The sequence below is a fragment of the Macaca fascicularis genome, chromosome 3 (genome assembly GCF_037993035.2).
Source record: "Macaca fascicularis isolate 582-1 chromosome 3, T2T-MFA8v1.1".
Classification (NCBI taxonomy): Eukaryota; Metazoa; Chordata; class Mammalia; order Primates; family Cercopithecidae; genus Macaca; species Macaca fascicularis.
Window position 1 is genome coordinate 104,644,697 of NC_088377.1, and position 23,813 is coordinate 104,668,509.

General features: G+C 41.1%; 1 long non-coding RNA gene across 1 annotated transcript in view; it reads left to right on the top strand.

Moving 5' to 3' along the window:
• LOC141410014 (uncharacterized) overlaps positions 1-3,369 on the top strand; it is a 29,853-nt gene extending 26,484 nt beyond the window's left edge. Inside the window, exon 2 of the long non-coding RNA XR_012433214.1 lies at positions 819-3,369. This is a non-coding gene — a long non-coding RNA (uncharacterized lncRNA). The remainder of the gene's footprint in view (positions 1-818) is intronic.
• Positions 3,370-23,813: the final 20,444 nt, after the last annotated feature.

A 23,813-nucleotide genomic window follows, 5' to 3' on the forward strand; every position in this document is an offset into this window, starting at 1 on the left:
AAAACGTTAGGCCTGCTCTCTGCAAGTGCTCCTAGGGAGGTGTTGGGGGATGAAGTGGGGAAAACTCTGAAATGTCTTGAAAGATATGTCAAACCCATAAACCTGAAAATGTCATTTAGAATATTCTGTTGCTTTCTGCCATCCCAAGGAGATGGAAATCTACTGTGGTTTTCAAGATAGGTTAAGGTTATGTAACTCACAGAGTTGGAAGAACATTTAGGGCAATGATTTGAAGTATTGCATGTTGTAGTTTTTGCTCATTTTTCCCTTTTTCCAACAATGAGAGAGAATCAGCTGGAGGCAGGCTGTGACAGAGAAGGTCCAACAACCTAAGTTGATGGATGATATCAGAGAGGAAGCTTCTTTGACATCTGTGCTCTTCTTTAACTTGCTGACCGAAGAGTAGCCCACATGCAATTACCACATGCTTTTGAAATGAACATTCGTGAATGTTAGAAATTATCTTGCTGGTTTTTGGAGTGAAGGCAAATGTGCCTACTTTTTAGCCATACTTAGGAGACCTAACTCATTTTTTAGAGTATCTGCAATGTAGTGGGATCCAATGAATTTTAAAAAAGTACCCAATATTCTATTTAAAATTTTGTTTAGATATGAAATTCTTTCATCACGTTATACCCTAGAAAGGTAATTTTATAAAGTATATTAGTAATGTTGTAATGATTAAAACTGATCACAAAGTGGTATAAATGATTAGCTTGGGGAGAGAAAAGAAGACCTGAAAATCTTCTATATGTTTGTGAAGCATTAAAAAAAATGACATTTCATTTAACTCTCACAAAATTTTTTCTTTTTTGCAGATGAGGAAACAGAAGCTTGGAGATGTGAGTGAACATTTCCAAGGTCCTGCAGCTAATCAGTGGCCGAGCTTGTGAAGAAACCCATAGCTTTCAAACTCTGAAACTGATGCTCCTTAGATTCACCAGGCTACCTCACTTACCGCCTAAGTGAAATCATCATGGAGGGCTCCTTGTCCACCTCTTTGCAATGACCCCAAGGATCTGAGACATAGCTACCTCTCAACAAAGGCAATAACATCACATCTAGGAGGGGCAGTAGACTGATTCTTGAGTTAGGCTGCTTGAGCTAGTACTCGCGCTCTGCTGTTCACATGCTATGTGGCTTGGGGGCAAATTACTGAAACGCTTTGTACTTCAGTTCCCTAATCTGGGGGAAAAAAAGGTGTGGATAATACATATACCTAACTCACAGGTTTTGTGAGAATTAAATGAAATGGCAAGTGGTTTGCCTAAGGCCTGGAAAAAATAATTATTCAATATGTCTATACATTTTCTCATTTTATTTGGAGCTTGCATCATGTTTAGTTATTCATTTCTTTAGTAGAAAGCCACCCAGAGAAAAGCATGCAGGTTTCTTATGAGAGGAAAAAATAAATGCTTGTGAGCACAATTAGATATACCAAGGAAGACGTGGGTAACCCAGTGGGAGAGCATTGTTAAGGTGGCTGATCATGCTTTCTTGTTTTTGTTTTTTCCCAAACAAATTAGAGATTCCAAATTAAGGAGCAAGACTAGAACAAAGGTGAAAATTATGAAAAATTTCTGTGAAGCCCAATGCTCTATAGTAACCAGTTAGCAAAAAGCTGTTGAGGAGAAAGGAACCAGACTAACGCAATGTCTTTTTGCTATAGTTAATTCCATCACTGTGATTACCACCAGCATATTTTCAAAAAAGAGAATATTTAAGAGACTCAATTCTGATAAAAGTTGGGTGCTATATAGTCTCAAAAGTGAGCTATGAAACCCTGTCCCAAGCTAGAAAAAACAAGTTTGCTGTCTTGTGAGAGTATTCTAAAAAAAAATTTTTTTTAAAAAACCTGTTTCTTACTAATTATTTGATTTACATTGAACATTTTGAATTTTCCATTATGTGAAGGGTCTAAAGTCTTTTGCCAAGAGCAATGAAAATGGTGGGAAGGAAAAAAAAAAACCACACACACACAAAACACCCTTTGTATAAATTTCACCAATTTCTGCACAGTTAGAATACATATTAGTTTTTCTTGCATCAATAGAAAACATGTTTTCTTGTATCAATAGAAAACATGCTGATGGAGGGAATCCATTCTGGATATGTCAAAATAGGACCTTTCCCAAAAAACTCAGACCATTTAAAATTGCTCCTTAAAATAGAAGCTTATTTTTCCCTTTTAGATTTTGCTCTTCAGGGATTGGAGCTCATGACGATGCTCCCTCTGTGACATTGTATTTCAGGGACATTTTATTAAGCATTTCACCTTCAGTGGTGATAGCATCCCTTGCTGTTTGGGAGGTGGGGTGGGATTGATGAAAATAAAGGTTAGCCCTTCCTGATCTCCCCGGGTGCCATGTTGTCTCAGTTTTGATCATTTCCCCCAAATTAAGATTTCTGCATAAACCCCCGTGTCTGTGTTTGGCTGGCAGTTTTATGGCTGACCAAATTGTGCACTGGCCGCTGTTCTGGTTGGCTGAATGTTTATACAGGCTGTTAATCAGATCGGGGAGGGGGCTGTGGATATGGGGACTGTCTGTGAGCCGGAGCGGTCCTGTTTGCTGTCGTGTGCAAGGGCCTGCACTTTGTTACTACAAATTACATAATGACATGTTACATTTCAAAGTGTATTTTTACTTCAGGGAAAATTAAACCAATAAACAAACAACCCTGGTGGAAAAAAAAAAAAGGAAAAAAAGAAAAAATAAGATCCCTGGTTTCCAGATCTTCCTCTTCGAAAAGGTTCTTAATTAAATTGTAGCTATAAACAAATCTTTGTTTTATTGCAAAGAGAGCAATTGTGTATAGAAGCTATTTTTAAAAATTAGGATGTGAACATTTGCCGGACAAGGGTCTGGTCCGTGTTACGTATTTTATGATCTGTACAAAATGAAAAGGCAAGCTTGTGTGGTGATGGTAGATTTTCAATTTTTGATTGCTAATCCCTCTCAAACGTTACTCCTGCCTTGCTTGAATAGAGCCTGTAAACACAGGAATTACCTTAATTTTTCCAGGTACTGATTCAAACTGCTTAGCATAAGCATGAAATTGCCGACCCTGAATTTTTAGTCATGTAGAAAATCAGTTCTTTTCTTCATACTATCTGCATTTTAGGAACTTTGAAACTGTTAAAAAACAAAACTAAACCAACCTTCTAACTCAACTTCCAAACTTTTCACTGCACACTTATGCATGCAACATTGATTCTTTTCTGTAAGCTGTTCAAATTAAGTATATGTTCAGGATCCAAGTTTATAATGATACCCCTCTGTGTAGTAGTTACACTCATATGTTATTGAAATATGCGTGTATGTACTTGTACAAAATTTTTTTTGAATAAACTACATTATCAAAAGAGAATGTGTTTTCACTCTCTTCTGTCTAGTTGAGTGGAGTCCTGAGAATAAGGACACCTATTAAGCTGCATTTTGTATGAGTTATTTGATCAAATCAGTTCTACCCAAGATCTGCTGTTATCAGAACCATTTGGCCTGGAATTCCTGGGTTTGTTCAGGTGTTTGGCTGCTACTAGGAAAAGCAGCAGCCCAGGAAATGGTTGGGTGAAAGAGGGCCCCTATTATATTTTAAAAACACCCGCTGATGCTCACGTTTCTTAGGCAAAATTACGATGTGACTTATAATAATTTATCAGTACAATCCACAAAATGAGAAATCACAAGATCAATTGAAATAGACAGTCTAAGTCTTCCTGTTCAGTTTATTTATTTTTAAATTCAGGATGTTTAAAAAGAAACCTTTTCCCCTTAAATCTTAGAAATAAATAAAGAGGTTTTGAACCTTCAGTTAAAATGTCAGATTTCAGCAATGAATGGAAAAAAGAAAGGGTAGCAAAGTAAAGGACAGATACATAGTGGAGATTTTTGTGACTAAAAAGGGATCATTTGAGGCAATGCTATTTGCTGGCAAAGAATGCTTTCCCTATCTCATCTTGGATTCTTGACAGTTCTGTTTGAATAATTAGTTTAGATTACTTTATTGCTTATGATGGTATTCAACCCTGTCCCAAATTGACCATCCACTTTTCAAGTGGTTGTGTTTTTGACTTGTCTGGGACATTCTGATGGGGCTTGACCTTGACTTTAGAGTGAGCAGAAAAGACCACCAGATTTTTTCACTGCTGCTTGAACTTTCCTTTTCATTCTCTTGGATTGAATGCTCTCAATTTCCCCAGGCTGACAACTTCTTTCCTCTGCCTATTTTGCCATCCATGTCATGGTTTGTGTCAAGGCTCTAGGAGAAGTCTACCATCAGCACCACAGCTCCTGTGCACAAATCCAGAATGCCAGACTGAAGGCAGAAGGAAGGGTAAAAGTTCAAATCTCAGATGGCAATTCAGATTTAGAAAACAGAATGAGAAAGAGCAGTGGCGTCCATCTCTCCTCAATGATGAATTCATGTCTTAAATTGTATCTGCATCTATTTCTTTCTGTCTACCATCCATCCATCCATCTTTCCTTCTTTCTTCTTTCTCTTTCTCTTTCTTTCTCTCCCTCCTTCCTTCTCTTCTTTCTTCCTTCTTTTTCATAAACAAAACTAGTACTAATGCAGAAGTCTGATATTAGACTTTAAAAATGAGTACTACTCTTTTTTTTTTTTTTTGAGAGAGAGCTGGTGATTTTCTTCCTTGCTCGGCATTAACTGTCTTACTGTCTTATGATACTTATCTTTAATGTGGCATATCAGAGAATCTCTTTGAAAATATTACAGCTTAATGCAGCTCAGGGAAATAAAAGCCCACTTAAAAAAAAAGGCAAAATAAAGCTTTCTGATATGGACTTCACAGATAATTTTTGAGAAGGTCCACTTTCGTATGCATGCAAATCTGTTTAGAAATGTTTTAAATTTTAAAGCATGCATACACATATAAAACTCATTTATGTGTTTTTAAATGCTGTTTAAAATTTTAAAGCATATATAGAGAGCAAGAGAGCAAGAGAGGGTGCTCAATATGCATCATAATAGCATGAGAACTGAAAAATGAAAGTTTACTTGCCAATTTAACTGGCTTTGCAATGCAACAGACTAAACAAGTCACATTTTATACAATGTATATGTTTATAACAGAAGTGCAGCATGCCAGTGTGCTATTTAGATCATTTTCCTGGTTGAATGAACAAGCTCACAGGTTCACCATTTAATATTTGTTCTCTTAAAAACATGAAACTCGTTTTGAAAATACTGGCTTAAATGGGCATTATTAAGTCTTTATCAGTTCTAAGTATTTCAGCCTTTTGCATCCAGAAATTTCTCAATCTGACAGAATAAGAAATGCATTTACATGGCCTAAGCTCTTAAATTGTCCCTTTCAATTAATGCCCCATCATGGAGCAATCTGGAAACCATTACTCAGTAACTCTTCATTATAATTGCTTGCAGCTGAGTATCCAGCCCTTGGTAATATAAGAATAAAAGAAAACTCAGTTAGTAACAAGTGCAATTGATTCCATTCAGAATTCCCTTGGTGCTTTGCCATGTTTGGCCTGCATAAGAGGAAACACGAGGGTTTTTTTTTTTTTTCTTCTGGGGCCAGGAAATGAATTGGCAGACATAAGATGGTTTGTGTGGTGTGTGCCTTCATTTTTCAGCTGGTCCTTGTTAAAAATGAGACGGTGGGACTCCTGCTTTCTTCCCCACTGGCTACATTTTTTTTGGAGGGCTTTTCTGGTAATAGATAAAACCACAAAATTTCAATTTGCTGCAAACTAACAGCATCCAGAAACTGTCACCTTCTGTAGTCATGGCCCATCCTGGGACTTACTACTGCTAAGGAGTGGGCTTTAGAATTTTATCCACTTCTACCTTGGTCCTGACTTTATGAGAGCAGAGTCCCTGGTGCATTCTGTACAGGTGGAGAGTGTTTATGTGTTTGGAGGCTATCAATCACCAACTCCAGAAATGTAAAGATCTAAATTATGATAGATGAAAATGTGAAAATGTGATGTGGTAAACTAACCACTCCGCCAACCATGTTCCCCTCCCTGCCCATGAAAATCAAGGACCTGGCTTTAAAAAATGGTGAAGGGAAATGTTCTTATCACCCATTCCTGTCAGAGATGATGCAGCTCATTGCTGATGCTGAGATCCAATGTCCAGTGCCAGAGTTCCCCTGGATTCTGAGCACTAGGGGCTGGACTGTGGGGACCATCAGTTCATAACATCCTGTCCCCGCTCCCTGCTATAGATGACTGAGGCCAGGTGACAAGGACACTTAACTTCATAAATTAAAAATGTGTAAATTATAAAATGAATTTTTAATTATAGAATGAATTGATGTTCAGCAAAGAAATTTGAATGTAATAAAACTCTCATTTAATTATTTCCATTATTTGCTTTCATCATCAAAGGGAAAAAAACATCTCTCTGAAGTTAAATGGCATTTCATTTTGATTTATTGTAGAAAGAAGATTGGAAAATCTCCCACGACCAAGGAAAATAATGAAAAATATTTCTGATATTTTGTCTATGCATTTTATTTTTGAGGGTGTTTTTTAGATTAGTGTGACTATTTTGTATTTCCTGCCCTGCTGTAAACTTTTTAAAACTTGCTCTTACAGTTATCATTAAGCACATAATTTAAAATCCCTAATCAGGATTCTTAAACAAGAGAGAAGCAATCTCATACCGCTAGAACAAGAAGAACAAAAGAAGGAGGAAAAATCTTGACCTCTGGAAGATCCACGATGGCACGTGCGAGGCACTGACACAGCATCCGCCGGCATCACCGACTCTCCTGGACCCCAGAAGCCCCACTTCCCAGGCTCGGAAACCCTGCAGCAATGAAAAGGAACCACAGACAAGCCATAAGGAAGAGAATTTTTCTATTAAAAAATAAATACAAATGCATCCTTAGAGGCAGGTTTCATGAGGACAGGGAGAATCGGGTTTTGTGTGTGCCTGATTTCGTTTTTCTGTCTAAAAGATACAAAACAATAAACTGAGTTAACTTGAACTTACAAAGATTAAAAATAATCAATTCCTGTTACTATTTTCAATTTTTTCCCAGTTTTACTTCTTTAGGTATGAAGAAATATAGCCTATTAAAACCTGGATTAATAAAAAACCTTTCATTAACTTTTAGAAGGTATGTGATAATGAAATCAGTGTATGTCCAATAACCTTGTTCAGTGACTATGAATTCAGGTCAATTAATCAGTGATTCTCAACTTCAGGATGAGTTTGGGGGTGGGAGTGGGAGGGAGGTGAAGCCTGCACTTAGTGAAGAAGATGTATCTAGTAGCGTAGATGTCTATGTTTGAAGTAGTCAAACCCCAAACTCTGGGGGACTCTGGTCCAGGCCTTTGGCCAAAGGTGCGTACAGCCACAGGCATGTCCTCCAGTCTTCCTTATGAAGGCCTCCTTGATCCTCTAAGGGAACCCTTCATGAATGGGTCATATTCCTTCATAAATCAGGCAGGCCTGTCTGCCCAGTTATCTAGGCTGTTTACAGGACCTTTTCTTTGTTTCAGATTTTCAACACTTTTATTGAAATGCTTTCTTCTTGTCCTCCTGAGGACAAGCAATTCTCCCTTTTCCAATCAATCAAAAGGTATTTCTTGAGGTCTGATTAAGAGGAATTTTCCACAATTGTTCAATGCTACTGTTTAGTAATGTCTGTAGCCAGTCTTCCTAAGACCAAATTCTTGGATCTGAATGACTTCAAAAATCTTCTTTCAATGAACATTGCATCTAATAATGTTGAGTAATTTAAACTGCTGAGAAAAGACCATAGTTTTATAAGGAGATGAGGTAGATTATTACTTTTCACCATAGATTGAATTTATTTTATCTGTATTCCTCTTTATATGTTCTTATTTTTACTTTTATCTACTTATATTCTTATAGACAGAGTCTCACTCTGTTGTCCAGTAGGTAAAGTGGTACTCACAGGAGGCCATAGCTCACTGGCTTCAAGTGATCCTCCTGCCTCAGCCTCCCAAAATGTTGCGATTATAGGCATGAGCCACTGCTCCTGGTCTTTAGTGATATGTTCTTAATAAGGATTATTTCGTTTTACTACAACACACGGAAGTCCTATGACCAGGAAATGTACAAGTGGACAAGAAGAGCATATTAATAATAGCTGGCCCTCAATTATTTGTAGAGGGGTAGACTTACAGAGGTTCCAAAGTGAAGTCCCCATGGACATACACCATTCAATGTGTCTGAGTCAGCCAGCAAAGTATTTTTGAAAGCATGAATTAATTTTCATCATTAGAGAATGGGATAATTCATATAGGAACATTTCCCCCTGCTTCTCTAGAAAATCAATGGGTCTAGCAACAGTGGTCCGCTGTTTGGCCTGGCAGCCATGAATAGATGTTGGGGAGTGGTGGCCCCTTCCAGTGGGCCAAGCGCTCTTCAATTTGCCCCCAATCTCCTCCCAGCCAGTTTCACTCTTCATTACCTGTTGACCCTTGTCTGCTTTTGAGTGTGAGAACTCTACTGTGTTTTAGAGCTACTTGAAATTCCCCAATTGTCCTCCTTTTCATCACTGATGACAAAACTCTTCTTTTTAATGCTGCTGTATAGACGCTTGGGTGTTGACTGTGAACTATGACCTCCGTGATCAACTTGGAATCAAATGTCTCTCAGGAGAGGATATAAAGGAATATCTGGAGGGGGCCCCTCCTCATTCACTGAAGGAAGGAGACATTCATTTATTTCCTCTTCCTGCTCACTGACTGTGAAGATAATGATCGCTCAAAGAAATATGATATAGGGAGGCCAGAGAGAAAAACAAAGAAGCAAAGCAAGAAGTGTGACAAATCCTCAAATGCATTTTGAGCAGTTGAATTGCATAGGGCACTGTAATAATGTTGCAGGACACTTTTACAAAGATTTGAACACCAGGCATTCTAATCCTAAGCACTACACAAAATGGCCCTGCTGATTTGCCCCCATGGGGGGTTGCAGGCCTCTAGTGAGGTCTCTCACCCAAGTAATGAAACATTTCTGTGGTAGGCTGAAGACTGTGGGCCCCCAGATCCATGAAAGAGCAAGCTCAGCAGGTACCCAGTCTCTTCTGGGATCCAGTTTGTTCTATATCAGGGATCAAGAGGAAACCCACATAGGGTGACTCTTCTCAGGATGGTAGAGCCTAAAGGGGAATATCCAGCCCTTTCTTTGACCTCTTTCTATTCCTTCGGCCTTAGCAATGAGGGCTGGGAAGAAGAGGTGACTATGCATTTGTGCATCTCCCTGCTTCCAGATCCCTTCTCTCCACGGAGGCCGAAAATCCCGTTTAGATTGGCAAATCTGGCTGAACGATGTCCAGATTAAATCTGAGAACTTTCTCAGTGTTAAAGATTTCCAGCCTTTAGCATCCATAAAAGCAAACAAGATAAAGTTACACTCAAAATAGGAACGGTAGGGAAAAAGGTCTCCCAGGGTTTACCATAAAAATCAAATTACTCCCAGGACCTTGGTGACAGTTAACTCTCTGGCTCTCTTATACCACGCAGAATTATTGCTCTGAAAGAGTCTTTCTCACAGTTCTCCAGACATTTGTTGTATGCTCTCTGTGTATCTGGGCATGCACATACCACCTGGGTCCACACCATGCGTGGTGCTGACATCTCACAGTTGCTAACAAATGAGATGACACCAGAAAATTGCTTTGTCCAGCTCAGCAAAATCAAACTCCCTAGTTGAACTTCCTTCTGATGCTGGAGACCAGGGAAACAATGACTAAAGGGCAGGTGACTTGGCAGATCTGTAGCAGAAGGCCAGCCCCAGCTGTGTACTAAGGAGGGGCTGAAATTGTGTGGGGACCTACCAGTTAATTCTTGGAGCTTCTCACTGTGCACACTTAGCTTCCTATCGTGTCTGCTTAATTGTTTGAAATGTATGCACACATGTCCCTGACAACCAAGGAGCTATAATTTCTTGGTAATTCATTTTGCCAGTTTTTCTTTCCCCTCTTCTCTTAGAAGGTGCTCCCCATGGGCAGGCCCAGGAGTCCCCTTACCTAGAAATCAGAAGACCAGGAAGGAGAAGTCTGCACACGGCAAGCCAGCTGTGTTTCAGTCCTATGGCCCTCTTCCATCAGTGACGATGTCCAAAAGGATGCAAAAGCCCTTGTGACAGAGGCTGCTGGGGAATTAACAAACCTGCTTCCTCTTCCTGCTGGGCTCACACAGCCCATTGCATTTTCCAACTTCCATTGCAATTAAGTGACTGTGTGACTGGCTTTGAGCCTGGGAAACATGGGCAGCAGTGATTACACCACTTCCAGGCCTATCCTATTCAAACTCCCTTGTGAGGCTCTCCATGCTCCTTGTCCCTTCAGCTGGTTCCTATGGAAATGACTTCCAGGGCAACTTTGGGAGTTCCCTGATGAAGATGCTGAGCCACAAGATGGGAAGAGTCTGGGTCCCTGATTCATCATATGGAGGAGAGCTTCCCAATCAGGAATAATCTCACTGGACTGTGACATGAGCGACAAAGAAACTTTCCTTTTGCTAAACCACTGAGATTTCTGGGTTCTGCTGATACAACAGGTAGCATTGCTTCGAAAAATACAACATGAATCTAGGACTTTCTGAAAGAACGAGATGATAGGTAAATAAAGCCTAGGAACAACCTGTAGGAACTGGAGAATGGCGCTTATTATGGATGGAGAAGGAAAAAGAACTACAGGTCCTCCACAATCTTCAATGTAGATTACATCTGCAGTAAAAGAATATCTAGTGTAGATCAAGAATAATATCTAGTGTGAATCATACATTCCCCAAACATGAGATGCTTATAGCTTGGAGAGATCAATATTTCTTCAGACAATCAGGCACTAACAGTACTTGTGGATATTCACTGTATCTGGAGTCAGAGCTCCAGATGGTAAAGTTCTTTGAAAAGCTTGCAATTGGCACAGAATGGAACATGGGACTTTGTAATTAGGTCTATCCCAGAATTACAACCTTTGCCCATACTAAGTTGGAAACAATAGAAAGTATTTAAATGATGGACATTTTAATTACAGAGTAGGAGAGAAAAAACACGGTGAATAAAGATGTTGTGGTATATTGGCTATAATATTCTTAGCAAAGTAGGAAGTTATGATTTCACAAAAACTCTCAACAGGTTTGTCACTTTGATGGGGGGAGACTGCAGGTATGGAAGCAGTAGAGACGTGAATTACTCTGACATTATGGCAGAACATTCCTCAAGTCTTTTCTGAATAATTGGACCCCCTTACAGGTCCATCACTTTGCCACCATGAGATAATATTGAGTTTGCAAGAATGCTTTTGCAGAGGCCGCTGTGCTCCTGGAAGACAGTATTTATAAAAATAGTCACTTCGTGGGGTGGTATCTGTTTGGGATAGTGTGAGCCCCTCACGACTCTCAGCTTTAGATACGGAAAACTCGAAGACAGACACAAAGGAAAATACTTCTATTTTCAATTATTGAGAAAATAATCCTTTGTTTAAAAACCACTACCTATTGATTAAATTTAATAATATTAGAGATATATAACGCATGAGTATACATATTATTTTTCAAAAAATCAAACAGCTTAACACAAAGCTGTGTTCTCAACCAACATTTCTTAGATGTTTGCAGACAAAAGATGAAAATCGACTGAACTGTTTCTTAGGTTCGGGAGTTCTAGACTCCAGGAAAGAGGCTCTCTGGTCCTGATGAGGCCATAGGTTAAATACGTTTGTTTAGTTATTTTCTCTTTCTGCATTGTAAATTGCCTTTCATTAGCTCACTTAATTGCCTGGGAGAGAACCTTTTCTGAGTTACCTTCTGAAACCAGGAAATTAGATGTGAGATGGATATCTAGCTTTCTCTTTTTTGTTACTATAAACTATATATCTCTATTTTTCTCACTAGCCATAAAACACATTCAATCGAGTACATCACAGGCAGTTTAAGCGATGCCAACAGTGTACTCTTAGCATGAATATGATACTGAAGACCTACCTGTGAAGGATTGAAGTATTTTAGCATTATTTGCCTCTGAAATAAACACACACACACACACACACACTCACACACATGACTGCGTATCTCTCTGCATATGTGCTCTGAATCCTGTAATAATCTGGTGAATAGTTACTGTGACTTATTGAAAACATGCTGACTCTCGTCTTGAGTTGAACGCACTGTGCCATGTGTGTTATTTACTTCTCTGTGGCCTTTGTGAGGGTAGGTTTTGACCTATAATGGCCAATAAAATGTGTGAATGTGAGAATGCCTGAATTAGTTCAAAGGAACAAAAAAAGAGTATTGCCCTACGTATTAAAGTGTTGGTGTTCTGGCAAATCTAGGTGCTGCTGGTGGGGTGGTAGAGAACACGGAAGACCAATATTGGCAGGGAACTGAAGACTGATGAAATTTTTTAGACGTTAGGAAGGGCATCGTACATTCATCTGCAACCGGGAAAAAAAGCCAATAATAGAATGAAGCAAAGCTGGTAGAAACTATAGCTAGAGACAGATGATTACTTCAAGATTGGAGAAAATGGAAATATGGGTACAGATGTATGAGTAAGGCAGCATGGAAGTGCAGGAAAGTGGTTAGTATAGAAAGTTCTTCCCATCAGTCCACACAACCCCCCAAATCAGTGGTTTGCAGAGTTGGCCCCAGCCTCACTGGGAATGTAAATTCTTAGGCCCACCCCAGACCTACTGAATCAGAAACCATGGGGGTAGGACTCTTGATCTGTCCTTTAACCAGCCTCCAGTGGTTCTGATGAGGGCTGAAGGTTGAGGACCACTGGGCGAAGGTGTACATGAAGTGGGAAGCATAACTTTGCTGTTCTTGCAGATGACTTCAGTCTTCCTGGCCCTTCACAGCATCAGCCTCTTTTAATGCTGTGTGCTGTTCTACTGTTTATAGGCATACAGTTTTCAGGCCAATTAGTCCCTAGATAGAAGCTCAAGGGTAGGCATAGTCCTATTTCAATGCTAGAGAAAATCTAGCAGGGCTGACTTTAGCGAGAGGCAGTGTGTCCATCATCGATTGGCACTATCCTACGGGATTTTCAAGGATAATTTTGACCATAGTCCATATTCACCATATTGTGATCACTTTGAACCCCAGACAGATTCTACTCCACTAGCCCACTGCACCCACACCCATCTCACTGTTCTGGTTTACAATAAAGAAACCTCTGCCTTGGCAGCCCAATGCACACTTAGCCTCTTCCCATTTTGCTTGTTAGAGACTTTGCTATACAATGAAGATTTACTGCCATATTCAGCTAAAATGCCAGCTAGAGAACCTACAACACAGAATACTTTTGAAGGGTTCAAATGAATGGGTTTGCTATTTTTCAGAGTGCTTTAAAACACAATTGAGTCTCTCCCTGCTGTTCCCTTACACTTGGGATGATTATCTTGCATCATAGTTTGGTATTACTAAAAGGCTTTTTGTCTGATTATGAGCCTAGAAGTCCCAGAAGACAGGGAGATCTAAGAATCCTTTTCAAGTCCAAAGAGAATGTAGAGGAAGCATTTTTCTGTGCCCCGTAGAAATAAATGCTCAAATTGCTGCTCGGGGAAAATGCAAGAGAATCCTGCTATTTTGCTGATATGGAAGATAAGGAGGATTTGCACTAAGCATCGCTTTTCATGTGAGCCCCCGACATGTGGCCGTGCAGTCTGCTTTGTTGGGTTTCACCATATTCCACTGATAGGAATGAGAGGACTGAAAACTGATGAAGGAGGCAGTGAGAGAGCTTCAGCTGATAGCGTGTTGAGTGTTACATCCTGTCTGGTACCTGATGTCACACACAGATATTACACTTTGTAACTGCCATTGGATGTCAGAGGTTTCCTAGATGATAGTTCCATGGGGATTCAGAGGAGGCTACCTGCACAAAGGTCTCTGGCTGGCTCCTTCTTTATGTCTGCTACCCAACAAGCAACCAATAGTAGGAAAAGATTTATAAGTTGGTGAACAAAAGATAAATGATTTCAGTCTCTGGATGCTTTAAGAGCAAATTTTTGTACATCAAATGGTTAACATTGATCTCTCCATTGACTTTTGTATGGGACAGGCCCAAGTGAATGATGTTAGGTAATCAATGAGAAAAGGCTGTGCATGAAGAATTAAAAACCACAATAATGGATTGCTATGGAAAGGCTCCTTAAAGCAAGAAATAAGTGAGGACTACTCACAGTCAAAGAAGGCTAGACCAAGAGCCATTTCCCCTGGCTCTGACATGCTGATTAGACTCTATCACAGACTGGTCTGAGACGCATGATCATGAAGTGAACCCTCTGACAGTTAGTATTTCTTTTCATGGAGATTCTGATTTGGCTATCTGTGCTGGCGTTTCCTGCCTTTGTAACCTTCCTTTTATTTCTAAGAAATAGCTCCCAGGGTGCTGTTGTTTGTTATAATAAGCTGTGACTGTAAGCTTTTCTGGTTTAAGCCAGTGTGAGAGGACCAGGCCTTGTTGTAACCCACTGGGAGGGACTGAGCATTGCTGAGCACAGTCTTTCCCAAGCTCCTAACGTGTGTACTAGCCTCCCTAGGCAACTGCTGAACATCCCAGGGCTTCTGGATCCACCAGGCCAACCCCGCCATCCCACCCCTAACTTCCCAGCAAACATGTGGAGAATAATGCCAGGGCATTAAATTAGACCTCATTACCTAAGAGTTGGGCTGCCCAACTCTCCTGCACATAATAATGAGGTCTGATTTACTGTGATCATTATTCAGGCATTACAGGTCACTAAATAACATGCTTTGCTCACACATGTATTCTGAGCTAATACATATCCTGAGAGGAAACATTCTTGAGGGCGTGAATCTCAGGTTCAGATTGGTAACTTCAAGCTCACTAATTGCATGAAGGCACTTTGCCTACTGCTCACGAAATCTTGGGATCCGAAAAGTCTAATTAACAACCTCAGGGGATGTGAGTGAGAGACAGGGAAGAGACTGCTGGATTCTTTGGCCTACGGGACACAAGCCAAGGTGAGCCACTGGTGGAGGCTGACCCCAGGTGAGTCGACCATAGTGCCAATTCCATAGCACCTCATGTAGGGCCTTTTGGGAGCAGGACTGGGGGCTCCTCCCTCACCTCCTTGCACTGTGTATTTCTGACATATCACTTAGGAGTTCCCTGTCACGTCTCTGTCTTTCACCACTGGGCCTTTGCACGTGCTGTCCAAAATGCTGCACTCCATTCCCACCTTCCTTTGCATGTGTTGTCATCATGTTTGGAAACTCAGCTTAGATGCCTCCTCCCCCAGAAAGAATTCCATGATCCTTTCGTACCAAGTGTCTACTCTTATACAGTATATGATGCCATATGGTTTTCATTGACCTGCTTGTATTCTCCATTAGACTGTAAGACTCTAAATGGCCCAATCTGGATCTTACTGATTGCTGTACTCCTAATGCCTGGCATAGCACCTGGGACATGGCAGGTCCCATGTTATTTGCCTGGAGAATGAAAAAAAAATTGTCTATGTGGAAGGAAAGGAGGATATTGAGAAAAATGTCATGAATGTGGTGGTGGTAGCAGAGGGTGGTGACTTTTTTAGCCCTGGTAATATCTAGTAATGAAGAAGAGGTCCCTAACCACCCTGGACATTACTTTCCCAAGCCTTTCATTATCCAGACATACATCCCACTGGAAACTTCTAGAAGGAAGAAAATCTTGTATCCTTGAATGCCTGGCCTGGGTCTTGGCATAGAGTAGGTGTTCATTCAATGTTGGATTAAGCTGTTGGCTCTAGTAGCCAGTCTTGCCCACTCACCAGATGCTGGGGTCACTTTCCTTGAACATGAGGGAAGAATGTGGTTTGTGGCTGAGGAGACTGAGGCTTCTTTCTGGCCCTACCCTCAAGTAGAGCTCTGCTGGTAGGCAGGGGAGAAAGGGGCTCTGGCAGGGTTAACTGCTGTCTATAATGCCAGCTGCAGCAGGTTGACGTTGTAACAATGCCTGGCTATAGGCTTTTCCTTGCATAATTTGAAATCATAGCATATTGAGGTTTCAGCTTTGGACGTAATGCAACTGTAAGAAAATGACAGCATCAATGGATTGTCACAAGTTCTAGTTTGATAACATCCATATATATATTTTAAAATGGCCATATATATTTTTAAAGGTCTATTTGTCTCAAGGAAGACACTGGGGATTGGTAAAATAGGATTAAAAATAATAATTATTTTTTCTAACTCATAATGCAAAATATGTAACTGGTAAATACTAAGTAAATCTGACCATATATCTACATTATTTATGGGAATAATTCAGTATTATTTACTTTATAGAAAATTTGTTAGAATGCTTTAAAAATTACTGGAATTAAATAAAATCAGGCTCCTTGAATTATCCATGAGAGCAACCTCACATAATCAATACTTTAGCCATTCTGAGATGACATTGCATTTCAAGACTATTTTCTAACTTAATAAGATTAGAAATAATAAACCGATATTATTTCTTTGTGAATTGGGGCCTCTGACCTGGTAATTTAATGCCTTCATTATTGCACTGGAAGAGCTCTTAGAGACCCACTGAGCCTCTCGTCCTACTCACAACCACATTCTGTCCAAGTGATAGCCTGAGTCCTTGTTTTCTTTGGATATGGGGGGTTATGTGCAATTGAGGAATGTTCTTAACTTATTTTTAAAATGCTCTGAGCACTATTTTCAGGACAGTAGTGTATATATTTAAAATGGGAGACTTTTATTGATTCAATAACAGAAACCAGTAGGAAATAAGATGGCTTATTCCTGAATTACATTGTTCTGGATATTTTCATGCTGGCCAAGAGGTGAATTCTGCAATGGGAACATGAGAGAGTTTGTTTTTGCCCAGCCTGGGCTTAATTCAACTGTGATGGTTCGTACTGCTTTTTCCTGCTATCTGGGAGAGAGTGAAGGCAAGGGTGTTAATATCTGAATGTGCTGTGGGTCTGAGGGCTGAATTCTTATCCCATTTTCTCATGAATTCTGTTCCTGCCTCTTCCGAGTCGAGGAGTCTCTTGAGCCTGCCTGCGTGAAAGCACTTTCTCATGAACCTTTGCCTGTGCGGCTTGAAGAGAATTTCCTCCTCTGCTTAAAATATGTTAGGCCCACGCCTCTGCCCAGGAGGTTTTTCAGAGGCCCTTCCGGGAGGCCTGTTCCCAGAGTCACCTGTGGCGAGAAGCCAGTGGAGGACTTGATTCCCAAGGTTGTAAGCTGGACTCCAAAAGGGAAAATGAATGTGGAGGAGAACAACCCACGTAAAGATTCTCCTGACTGGGAAGGGCTGGGCTAAAGAGGACGAAACATGTTCTATTTAGGGAGCACCATTTAAAACGCTGAACATGAAGGGCAGGAGGCAGTTACGAATTCTTTAATTGACCAATAGGAAATTGAAGTCTCTCTGCGAGAATTAAAATTATTTGAGAATTAAAATTATCCACCGGGTCTGTTGGCTGTTGGTGACTTGCAGAAACAGCTTTGTCGCCGGGAAGCACTGCTGAAAGTCATGTGACAGAGCTGACTTGGGCCAGGCGAGTTTTGGGCCATGTGACAGTAATAACAGTGGCACCCACTGTGCTCCTGGTGCTGTTGAGAGTGCTCTGCCTCCATCATCTCATCTGCTCCTTACATAAACTACAATTGCATGAAGTGGGCCACATTTAAACACTTGGTGAGACCGTGACTTGCCCAAGGTCACCCAGTTGGAAAGGGTGGAGCTAGGACTCAAAGCCAGCTTGCCTGTCTTGAAAGTCTTGTGCTCATAACACCTAACTGTATCATTTGGCCATGCCAGAAAGATGCAAGAAAGAACCGTGCATCTACAACGCTGCCTCAGAATCAGTGGCTCTCCAGGACAAATAGTTGATTTTGTTTTATCACTTTCTCACATAATTGACTCCAGTTTTATAGACTATGGCACAGTGTTTTCAAAATATTGCAAATAGGAAGCTAGTTATTTCTCAAGAGCAGTGCATGCTTCTGGGCACTTCTATTGAGCCTCTAAATGTCCTTTGAAATGCTGGTGCTGGGTAAAGCTGCCTGGTGAGCACAAAGCAGCCCATAAGATCTGAGATGGGATGCATTTTCCTGAGGCCCCGGCACACCTTTACCTATGGGAATTGTAATACAACAGGAAAAGTGCCTGATTAGTGACTTGTTCCATTGCAATGTCTTCTCCAAGGTAATACACTGGAAGGACAATGAAGAAAGGACAATGAAGGACAATGAAGAAACAGCCTCTGAATCAATAACCAGAGACTTGGGATACTACATGGCTATGAGAACAGTGGAAGATTCATAAATTATTCTTTTATAATGAGGGCAAAATTGAAGATTAAAATATTAATGATGACTGTGAATGACATTTCTTGGGTGCTTACTATGAGTCAGACACTCTCCTAAGCCCTTTACATGTGATGTTATCTCATACTTCACAAGGTTCTTATAGCAACTTTGTGAAGCAAATTTTTTTGTGTAATTTATTTCTGCTAATGTTGTATTGGCTGAAATGCGTCATGTGGCTCAACTGGCTGCAGAGGAGGCTGGAGCTGAGTGATCAGTGCCCAGATAAAACTCTTGGCATCATGTTATTAAATATATAGGAAGAAGAAAGCCAGGGGGACAATGAACACCTCTGTCTACCCCCCAACGTATTGAGCAGTGAACTTATCCTTGGAGTGGTCTGAGAAAAGAGGTGTTTCTTGTTTTCTCCTTCATCTATGTTTTTGGAAGATGACTGTAGAAAAACCTGATTTTTAATGTCACTCAGGTGCTGGGTACTCCAAATAGACAAAAGACAAGAAAGGATGAGTGAAAGAGATAAAGAAATTTGAGCATTGCCTCTTCTGTAAACCTCCCATCTTTGGACAGAACTAATACTTTTGTCCATGAGGCTTTTGCAGCTTTTTGCCTGATTTTAGAAATTATGGAAGTTGTTCATTTATTTTTTCGACTAGCATTGATTGGAAGCCCAGGATGCATCAGACCCTGGGTCTACAAAGACACAGAAGATTGACAAGGTCCTTGCTGTTAAGGAGTTTACAGTCTATTTGGAGAAGACAATCATCAACAAGTAAGTGGACAGGGAACTTCAGAAGTTGATAAGATACTACAAAGAAAGAACATAAATAAAACCACCCAAAATTTAGTAGCTTGTAATAACAAACATTTATTCTTGCTTACCAGCTACATAATTTGGGGGCCCGGAGCAAAGTGAAAATGTAGGGTCCCTTGTTAAAAATATTAAAACAAATAAAACAGTAACAGAAGAACATTAAACCAAGCATGGGGCTCCTCCAAGCAAGGAGTCCTGTACAACTACACAGGTTAAGCACCTATTTGCAGGTGTATGGGTTGGTGGGGCTTTGCTCCAGAATTTGGGTTCAGCTCAAATTTGCTCCACATGTCTCCACATTTTCTTTGGCACAGGAAGTACCAGGGCTTAACATCTCATGGCAGGTCAGAGAAGCACAAGGGGCATGCCAGTCTCCACAAGCACATGTTGAGCCTCTGCTTTGGTGATGTCTGCTAACATCCTATTGGTCAAAGGAGTCATATGGCCAATTTCTAGGTCAAGAGGTGGAGAAGTACATGATTCCTACCAAGAAGCCATAGCAAGGGTATGGATGCAAAATTCTGTTAAGGGATGAAGAGAAGAACTGAGCTCAGTCATCCTCATTGGCCTGGTAAGAGTGTGATGAGGAGCAATTATTTTAAGAACGGAAGTAACATGCTCTTTTTACGTTGTCAAAAGATCGTTTAGGCTTTTATGGGGAGAATCAATTGTAAAGGGCAAGAGTGAAAGCTGGAAGACTAATGAGTCAAAGAGGAAGATGCTGGTTTGGATTATAGTGGTAGAAATGGCAATGAAAGTGAAGGATATTATGATTTAGAGGTAGACTCAGTGAGACCTGTTGCTGGGTTGGATGAGGGGGAAGAGTAAGAGAGATCAATGAAGAAAGAATCCTATTTTTTTTTTTTTTTTGAGCAGCAGAATGGAGAGGGAGGCAGGAGAGGATTAATTAGTGGGTCTGTGTCCTCAGCCAGACTACAAAGTTCACAAGGAAGAGACTACATCATCTTATTCATCTTGAAATTTCTAGAGACCTGTATAGTGATTGGCTTACAAATCCACCAAGGGGGGAAAAAAAAAGCAGATGCTTAGTATTAGTGAGTGACATCCTTGGAGCTCCTGGAGTAACTTGGGTGAAATATCATTAAATAATTCATTCAATTAATTCAACAACCATATATTGATCATAACCCCAATAGTTATTTATTCCATTAACATTTATTGACCATCTTATCATGTGCAAGACCATGTACTAGAATGCTGGTAAATAGAAATGATTACAGTGCCTCACCTAAAGGAGCTGATGGTCTAGTGGAAGAATCAGGTAAGGAAATCCATGATTATAATACAAGATGAGAAGAGTGTGCATGAGGAGCTATGGAAGCAGAAAGGAAAGTCCTAAACACAGCCTCCCGGGGAGAGTTTTAGGAAATTTTTCCTGAGGGAGTGATGCTTAAATCGAGTCTTCAAGGAAAGTAGGAGTCAGCCCACAGAAGAGGCTGGAAATAGTGTTGCAGGCACTGTAACAGCACATGAGAAGGCTCAGAGGCTTGACTGTATATGACATACGTCTAGTGACATGCAAGCAGCTGAAGCCTGAGGAATGCAAGGGGAGTATGGAGAAGCAGGCCAAGGCCAGATCACAAAGCGCTTTGCATCTTATGCCCTGTGCTTGGTGCAATACTTTGCTGATAGGATTTTAAGTAAATGAGTGACACGATTTATGTTTTGGGAAGATGCTTCTTGGAGCAAGGTGGTGGATGGATAGGGGTTGGAAGGGACTGGAAACAGAGACTATTAGGAGCTCTTGGAGTAACTTGAATGAAAGAAAACCTAGACCAAGGCAATGGCGGTGGGAATAGGGAGAGGTGAGTGATGTGAGTGACATCTAGAACAGTGAATCAACAGCATGACTGGCTAGAGCGGACAAGGGAGAATGAGGCATTGACAATGATTTCCAGGTTTCTGACTTGGGTGACTGCATGGAGGGGGATGCAGCCATTCACAGCAGTGGAGACTGTACTGGGGAGAGAGTTTGGCCTGCAGAAGCTCATTGAGCCAGCACCCGCATTTGGTAGGATTGCAAACATTATCAGGGAGAATTCAGCAAAGCAGCTATTCTAGGTACATGGTGTGGGATTGGTGTTGTTTTCATGGGGTTCCCTGATTCTGGTACTTGAAAACCTGAAGTTAGCCCTAGAGAGACATTTCCCTTTAAACTCAGTGAATCTGGAGTTATTACCTTCTTTTTTCTGTGCAACAGTGGAAAGCCTGCTCAAGGGTATTTCTGTTCTAAGGGTGATCACACAGCAGTCAGGGATGTGGTGCACTGCAGCAGTAGCTACACTTAAAACACACAACCTTGACACTATAAACATTTTGGGCTGTATAATTATTTGCTGTTGGAACTTTCCCATGCATTATAGGATGTTTAGCAGCATTCTTAGCCTCTACTCACTAGATATGGGTAGCAAACCCCAGCTATGACATCCCAAAGTGACCCCAGACATTGCTGATGTCCTTTGGGGAGCAAGTGTCCAAGAACAACCCTTACCCTTCCTTGGCCTGTCTCAGCTACTATAACAATAACATTAATGAGTATAGCTAAATACATATTGCATATTTCCCAGGTATTCTGCTAAGAGCATTACTGGAATTATTTCATTCCAGAATAGAATTCTATTTGGAGAATTCTATTTGTTTACCATTGTACAGCAGAGGAAACCGAGGGACACAGCTACATTGCTCCAGTGCTGAGGATGTCAAGTGGTTTTCTTGCCACTATATTCTAAGTTAACTTCAACCCCACCATCAAGAGAGCTCAAAGTTCAGTAATGACCCCTATATCCCATGGAAAAATTAACACTGGGTCTTTGAATATTTGTTATATGTTGCAAACACTCACTGCATACCAGGTCCTGATACAAGCACTCTCCATGTGTTAACTCATTTGATTCTTATCATGACCAGTGGAGTAGGTCCTATTATCACCTCCATTCTATGGATGAGAAAATGGAAGCATAGAGAGGTTGAGTAACTTGCCTGAGGTCACATGACCAATAAGCAGCAGAGCCAGGGTTCAAACCCACCGTCTGCCTCCAGAGTCCAGGTCTCACCCAGTATGCTATCCCTCGTACCTGGTAGCAGCTGAGGCCTACTGGGCTGTTGGGTTTGGAAGAACACCAGCAGCCATGAGCAAGCAAGGAAGAGAGGTGGTGGATGGGTCTTTGGAACACAATCATGATGTAGAATGTGTACAGGTGCATTAGAATTCATCACAAGGGCATTTGAATCCTTCTCCAGCTGCCCACCCCCTCCCCAGTCCCCTATGGCTCAGAAAGGCCCCAGAGAGTTTTTTTCTCAAAAATCGTGGTTTTGAGAGCTTGCATAGTCAGAGCAGGCCATAGTTCTCATTCCTTCCCTCAGATCTTTAGCCCAAAGGTAAGGCTACCCCTCATTGCCGCTTCCCCAGGAAGCTCTTTGTGACTCGGGAGGCAATATTTTATCCATTGTCACCTCTATACGGGGAGAAAAGAAAAGCCCAAAAAGTCCTGCTGGGCACCATTCTCAGAATGTGCAGAGGAGCTAAACCTGCTGTGAGCACAGAGATAAGCCAGGAAGTGGAAAAGTGACCAGGCAGGTACTGGCTTTGCAGACTGGACAGAAAGACTGATGTGGTGGGCAGTAGACCAGGGAGGGCCAGTGACCACAGGGCTCAACTAGCATCAGGAGAAGCAAAACATTCACAGCACAGCCTCCAAAGAAACAGGACAGAGTGATGACAAGGAGACTGGCAATGACTAAATCAAAGCAGACCCAAAGGGTCCCCTTACCAGCTTGGGGTGACCTGGGAGGGGCACTTCAACATCGACCTGATCTATGACCCAAACCTAAGCCAAATTTCCAGCCAGCTGGAAAGAAGGCATTTCTCAGATCTTCATGGCAGTTCCTTCCAGATTTTTATGCCCTGCCCAGGCCTGTAAGTATTCAACTGTCTTTGATAAAACTCAGAGGAAGCATCTGTGATCCTGCTGGAGCTAGTGCTACAGAAAGCAGGAAGGAGTCAACAAGCCATGAGGCCGCTTCTCTCTGGAGATTCTCACTGTGGTTTGCAGACTGAAAAGGTCTGAGTGGTCTAAGGAAGTAGCAAACGCTCACTGTGTTCCCTGCAGCCTCCCAGGAACAACACATAACATGGATCTGCTCTCCATGATGCCCAAGCAATTTGTTAAAATGTTTACAAAAATCATTTCCCCAACAAATGTGTACCAAGAAAGGCTCTGTTTAAGACAGTCAACTGAAAGTGGAGGGGAAGCTAGTAGATAAGGAATATAGGAATGCAAAACTATGATCCTACTTGAAGGGGTGCAATGATCTGAACCCCAACTCTTATGTGAGTACATGGTTTCTTGCTGTTAGCTATGTGCTAAAAGCCAATAACCAATGACATGTAACTTCTTTGAAAATAGAATTATTTACTCCATGAGATAGTTGGTTACCCTCAACAAGGGAATATTCCTTTGGGCATCTTCTTGAGCCCAGGAGAGAAGATAAGGGAGCAGAGCAGCATGTCCCTACTGAGAAGTCTGGCCATTGTCTACACAGTGCCTTGCTGCCTCATCATGCTTTCACTTGTGTAGACAGTCTCACTGGAGCATTACAACAACCTGTGCTGAGAAAGAGCAGAGCCTGTGGCATTATCGATAAGGATGGTGATGATACTAAGAAATTAGACCATCTATTGAATACTTACAATGCGTGGGGCCCTGGCCCTG